Below are 7,140 nucleotides of genomic sequence, written 5' to 3'. Positions count from 1 at the left end.
AGTAGGCCTTTTTTTTCCTGTTTTAAAAAAAGGAGAACATCGTAATAGGACACCGGTAGTAAGAATATAAGAAGGTGCTAGTCGTATGTTGAAGAAGCAACGGGGAACCCCGGAGGATTTCACAGAGTAATAGCTATAGCTGCTGGTGGATGGGAAAATCTTCGACTGGTCTTACACATGCACACACATTGAAGGGATTTAGTTGCACGAATATCCATCCCAAAAAGGAAACAATGTCTTTCCCTGTTATAAATATCTGACGTATAGTATTAACTGGATATAATTTCGTTCGTTTTCTGGCCATCATCTTCATCATCATCACGTCTGGTTTGATGTATAATACAACGAACGTTTGATTATATGGATCAAAGAACAAAGGGGGTATACGTGATTTCATGTGGGGCAGTTCAGATTTTTATTTTTTTAATTCTTCAAAATTGGAAGTTGTTACGCATGCTGTGTAGGCTAGAGTGTTTTCATATATAAGAGAGAGGTAGGTGATGACGGTGTGATGGGGTACACAACAGTTCCCATCACTAGTTGATTACCTTTGCTCGCCCTCCCCCTTGTACCTCACATAGAACGCTGCTCCCCTCCGTACGTCATCTCCCTTGTGCCTTTCTCCAGCCAATTATCTCTAATAGCCTCTCTCTTCCTTTCACACAGGTTGGTCTATTTATATGTTTCTTCTTCTTTTTTTTTTTTCTTTCCTTTAAGAAAAAGAGGAAAGAAATGGTTTTAACCTCTGCGTCTGCTGCTGGGCTGTGAGGAACCGTAAAAGACCTCGATTACATCAATGTCTGAAGATGACGTCACTCTATCTGATAAGTCAATTGCTGTTACTCTATACCCTGCTGAGACTACGCTATATGGACCTCCGCTCATCGTCAGCATGGCCTGTGGCGTGATAATATCCTATTTTACAAATCATTAAACCAATCAAGTCTGGAGATCGTCACACTCCGCTTTTTAGGTGACCTGACGATCGCAGGATAACATAACAACGCCAGCATTGTTTATAGTCAGGAGTGTGTCTGCTGCATATACAGTGAAGCAGCATGGCCATTTCGCCTAAATAATGTCGCTTTTAGTTCTTTATAATCAAGATTACTTGGACGAGTTACATTCCCTTTCCCAATCCGGAAAGTCTAAAATGTATGTCTGTCGCTTATATTTATCTGTTACTTTTATGTGTGATATTATATTAGTGAGGGGGGAAGAAGAAACCGGTTTCGAAAAAAGGTCTCACGGACTTTGGAAAATAAAAAGCAAGAAAGTAAGTGCTGGAGACGCGGTGAGGTGGGTATATGGTGGTCAGTTTAGTTGACTCCCAGGTGTAATCAATACACACCTACGTGGTGACCGGATGTCCGGAGATAATGGCGATGGTACCTTTTATTCTCCGGCCCCTGCGGCATCAATTAAGCAACACAGGACGTGCAGCGATAAAGAACAAGATGGCCAAAAAGTATTGCTATATCCTACAGGCGCTTGACTCGGCGCTGTAGTTTTTCTTTTTTCAAAAAGAGAAAGATGAAAAGGTAAAGATAAAGAAAAATGGGAAAAAAGAGGGTGGAAAAAGAGAAGTCCTCCTCTCTCCCTATTTTGGCGCCCAAAAGTCCCTCCTGCTCACAATGTGTTCTCCAAAAAGCCCGCGCCCAAAACCCCTGGTTTCTTTGTTGTGGTTCGGGCTTATTTGGCTCGGAGCTACGAGTCCTCGGGCTTCAAACCAAACTGAAACAATCCCCTCAGGCTATATAGTATACTATACTCTACTTTTTCGAGTAGATGATACACCCAGACGAGTTATATATATGCGTAAGACTTTCCCTCTCTCCCTTATTTTTTCTTCTTCTATTTCTCGTATTTTATTATTCCCTTGCTTCTTTTTTGAAAAGAAAGAAGGGAAGACGAAGAAAGATACTATAGACTATTATAATATATGTCTAACATGTGGCAGTATATCTGATCAATTATTCAGGCTCGGGGCCTTCAGGTATGGCAGTGGCACGTGAATTCGATCGCCGTATGTTGACAAAAATGGCCTTCGGGAATGCTGCCATCGGTCTTCTTATTTCCGATTGCTACCTGGCTTTAGCTTCTCTCTCTCTAAGACTCTTATATATACCTATATACCTGCTGGCTCACGTATCGCTCATTATACATGGAGGTGATGTTCTTATTATTGTTATATGAGCTAGCCGTCGATGATATGCAGGAAGGGGGGGGGGGTTGTTTCGTATAACCTATACACCAGCACGAAGAGAGGAGAGGGCGTTTTCTTTTTCTTTTTTCCCTTTTCCAGTTGTTTTCCCACGGCGTTTCGTTTTCTCTTTTTTTTTCTCTCGGACGCATCACCGTGATGCATAATAAACTGAAATTTTGTTGTTTTTTTCAACCGTCGACTTTCCTGTGCATCGTGATCAAACACCGCAACATTTTACGAGGGCGGAAGCGCAGTTATATACAGTTGCCTTCGTTGGTTTGACAGTTCCGCTCTGAACAACATCGTTACATCAATATAAACACCCGCAATAAATCAATCTAATACGTTTATTGGCTGATGTTAAAGATATTACAAGAATAAATCAATTTAATTATATAATTTTGTTAATAAACCAAATGTGGAAACCGGTGGAAACTTGTATTTTTTTTTCGGGACGAAAATTTGTATGGAATCTAAAGCAGCTGAGTAATTTAAATAAATTAAATCCTCATATTACCAACGCATTTGACGATAAAATACAAGTTAGCCTACGTATATTTTGTGTTTCAAACGGAATTCCGTTTTGACATTTGACAGTAACACCGTGCATCATGACAGGCTATCCGCTGTCCTCCTCCTTTTTTTCCTAGGAAATTTGAAAAAAGTAAAATAAAAAATAAATGTATGATACGTTTTTACGACACCAGGAACAGGATGTGCGCGCATTCAAAGAATCGGGGCCTGAAATAAAAAAAAAAAAAAGAGAAGAGAACAAAACCGACGACGACACCGCTGCATGTTATATGGCTGGCTATAGTTGCACCTTCAACGACATGTATATAAGATACCTGCGATGCTGTGCTGTGTGTAGTACTATTCACTTTTCTCCCTTTTGCCGCGGTGTCAGCGCCCCGTGTAACAAACTTATTCTTCTCTTATATTTAGGGTACGTCACTCCGTTGTGTCCGATTCTTTGGGAGAAGAAAAAGTAGGAAAATATGACCAACTGGGCAGGTCCGGCCGTGTGTTTGGGGGGGGGAGGGGTTGAAAGACGACCAAGAAGAAGAATAAGGGAGGAAGCACTTGTTAGACTAACAAACCATAGAGGAAATCCGGTCATTTTCCCTCTCAACTTATCCGGCGAGTTTTTTTCTTCTTCTTTTTTTTCTGGGGAAAAAATAAGAGAGAGAGAGGGAAAAAACGGAGTGTAACTACAACCCTTGGAAGTCTGGAAACCACCCCGACCAGACAAATAATAGGCCCTCTCTTTTTATTTTTTGCCTCCATCCGCTGTGTGTTCAACTCCCCTCAAATCCGAAAAGTCACCGTACATAATCCACAGTTAAAATCTGTGTGTACGAAAGGGGCGAGGATGTCTTGAACTTGTTCATACAATAGGGGCCCTCCTAAGTTGATCCATATATTTATTACACCACAGGGCTAAGCGGGATCGGCTCAAAAGTCATTGGCTCCGATATAGATATGCCACCATGTAGGCTATATAGATGTACACCACTAGATTTGACTTGCTGCCTCGTCCTTCTACATCATCGGTTTTACGATGACCTTATCATTCGGAGACCGACTCTTCATGATTTCCCAGCTATAATATAGGCTATTTTATCTTTCCCACAACCCGCATTGGCGGATCGCAACAAGTTAGTTACCACGCGGTTCATTCAGTTGAATGACATCAAGTAGGACTCACTATATTATTCTTGTAAGAATTCAAAGAAGCTGCCTTTCACTAATCGCATTCGACAAGATTAACATTAAACTGCAAATATATTACACATAGCACGCTATAAATTAACCTACAGTATTTTCAGTGACATTTTGTTGTTTATGCTATATGTTCGGTGTTATAATAGGCTAACCTGTTGCATACGTTGCCAATAAGATTTTGTAATAGTTTTAGCTGACACTCAACATAGCTTCGCTCAACATAAAATAAATATTTTCAAGTATTAAAGTTGTGTAATAGACAACATTATTCTTTCAAAAAATTCAAACTGCATATCTAATAAATCTAAAGTAAAATAGTTATTAAAAAATGAAATCCTATTAAAACATTTATTTAGAGGGTATAGTATGGAACGCCGTTTGTGCCACTTCAAAAAAAAATAATGCAACGTTGTTTTGTAGGGCAGAGTAGTAGGGTTGGCCCCGTTTTTTTATTTTCTCTCCCATTTCCTTCCATCAACACCTTTTTGATATCTTTTGGTCTAAAAAAAGAGCAAAAATTCATTTATCTTGAACGTATTTTTTGAACATTTTATTAGTTACAATTCCAGCGTTATTAAAGTTATAAAACGAAAAAAATGACGCAACATGCCCCTACAAAGGGGGCCTTTTGGCTTTCCCCGTAATTCTAATGGGAAAACAGCCGAAACGGGGGTTGATTTGAAACCTCGATTTTGATAAAATAAATCATAATATCAGCGATTTATTTTTTCAGTGTGGTTTTTATATAATTGCCTTGGTTGGTTTTTAATATCCATAAGTAATTTGAGCTAATTCAAAAATTCAGTTATTCTCAGCAATGACAATTTTCCATAAGACAACTAGCCCTACGGTGAAAGGCAGAAATAGCCCCAACAAGGTCGTCTACACAAAATATATTTTATGCCACTATAATTTATTTTTCTGTTTACGCCTTTACATACAGTCGATAGAAGATAAAATTTTCTATTTCACTAGTATTTTTAAATATTTGTATTATTATTCCAAAAGAAATTATCTGAAAAAGCTTTTCGAAAAATCTTACATCAGAAAAGTCAAAAATTATTTTTACTTTTATCTTCAGAACGACTAGTCACATATTCTTCAAATTTCCAATATAAGAGCGCATGATAATGATGCACACATGATTAAAAGCTAAATTTTTAAAATTAAATACATTACAATTTTTTTGTACGATGAAACCAATTTTAAAATATAACAAAATTCATTATTTTAAATATAACTTTTTTCCCCATCAATACTGAAAAAAAAATTTTAAAAAGAGGCTTGGCTCAGACTCGGTGTTCATTATAAACTTTATAGACAATCAGTACAGGTCTTCATCTCCCATTTGCTTCCAACAGTTTATTCATTTAAACCAACCAAGGTAGCTTCAGAACGCAAATCTATCATCAAAATATAAGCAGCAATTTGGTAGCATTTGTTTGGATATTTTGAGATCCCACTGGTCACCTGAAATCACCATTTCTAAAGTGCTAGGTTAATTAGGTTAATTGCTTCATATTTATAATAATGGTAAAAAACAACTGCAACTCATGTTTCAACCACTTGAGGTCGCCACTTTATGGTGTTTTTTCATTAATTGTATTCGTACTTTTTGTTATTGCTAGATGGCGTGCAACATCTGCTGCGGCATAACTGGACCTACCTGTACGCTTCCTGCATCCATTGTCATTAACGCACGAAAGCCACGCCAAGTCAGAAGCAACGAATTTGAAGTTATATCTTGTGTAAAGTAAAGTTTGACATTTTAACAAGCAAATTCTCACTCGAGTGGTCCAAAGACCCCTTTTTGTAGGAGGTGGTTTTTGCCGGGAAAAGGACTTGACACATCCGGAACAGGTCTGTTTTGTGTAGCATCGCAGTACCGCACTAACTTTGCAAATATCGGATTTGGATTTGTTATAGTTTAAAAGATAATCGGGAATTAATTTCCCCAAAAATCTGAAATTCCCCCTTGTCAGCATTACTTTTTGCCGTTCAAAGAGCGAGTTAAAAAATATTTATTGAAAATGTTAGTTAACTATAGCCTATTCCGGTTACGGCCACGGAGCACACATCCCTTCTGTGTATTCATCGAAATCGAATCACCCACCCACCTTCAGTTGCCGGAAGCAATCGTACCTAGGTGAATAGCATTGTGGATTGTGGGAAATGGAATAGAATCCCACAGTCCACAATCCACAATGCTTTCTAGGTACGATTGCCTCTGGCAGCTTCGAGTGGGTGGCTGATTCGATTTCGATGAATACACAGAAGGGATGTGTGCTCAGTGGCCGTAACTGGAGTAGGCTATGTGGTTAACTCTTCTAGAACGATTTCTAACTCAACGTCGCCACTTGTGTATTTTTCTTCCTTCCCTTTTTCCCCTCTTCTTGTTGCAACCGAAGCAAGTTATTCAGTCACGCTTGAAAGTTTCTGGAGCAGGCAAATTGCTCTATATGTTTTTATTTCAAGTTGACGGAAGGTATACTGAGAATTCAACTACTCCCCCATTTTTTAATTCCTTTTTCACCTTTTAAGGAAAATAATGAGAGAAAGAAAAAGTGAAAAAGGGATTACAAAATTGGGGAGTAGTTTGATTCTCAGTAGATACCTTCCGTCAACTTGAAATAAAATCATATAGAGCAATTTGCCTGCTCCAGAAACTTTCAAGCGTGACTGTATCTATATTCTACGTTAAAAAAACGATAGGCTAAAAAAGGAGAATTTTGTATCAATATTTTTCCCCTGTAAATTTGCCCTTTGAATCACAAAAAGTGATGCGGACAATGGTTTTCTCGATGTTTTCCGATTTTATTCCCGAATAGCTCCTCCTATAAGAAATTCTAATCCGGTCTATGTATATAATTGGAATCTGCTTGCGATCCTGCTGCAAAAACAAACTCTTATCGGATAATTCAAGTCTCTTCCCGGATTCCATTTCAGGAACGGCCTCTACCAAAACATGTTGGACTTTGGACTCCTTTAAAAGGAGATTTATTGTCAAGCAAAACTTTAAAATCGCATTTGATACCCAAACCAAAGTTACACATTATTGTAATCGGGATTAACATTTTTTAATTGGACAAAAAAGTATCAATTAAACTGTGTTGATTAACTTTGATTATTTTAGCGTGCCTGTGTGCGCGACCTGCGCTTGAGTAGTGTACATACTGTGATGGTTCACAATAGAAATAATCACAAGAAAG

At 38.2% G+C, this 7,140-nt stretch overlaps 1 long non-coding RNA gene across 1 annotated transcript; it reads left to right on the top strand.

The window, feature by feature from the left end:
* The first annotated feature begins 5,602 nt into the window (after nt 1–5,602).
* LOC124208847 lies at nt 5,603–7,140 on the top strand. The gene is made up of 2 exons (XR_006880652.1): nt 5,603–5,791; nt 6,878–7,140. It is a non-coding gene; the product is annotated as an uncharacterized LOC124208847 (long non-coding RNA).

The sequence above is a fragment of the Daphnia pulex genome, chromosome 12 (assembly GCF_021134715.1).
Source record: "Daphnia pulex isolate KAP4 chromosome 12, ASM2113471v1".
NCBI classification, from domain to species: Eukaryota; Metazoa; Arthropoda; class Branchiopoda; order Diplostraca; family Daphniidae; genus Daphnia; species Daphnia pulex.
The sequence above is the reverse complement of the archived record's forward strand: the minus strand, read 5'-3'. Positions and strand labels throughout refer to the sequence as shown.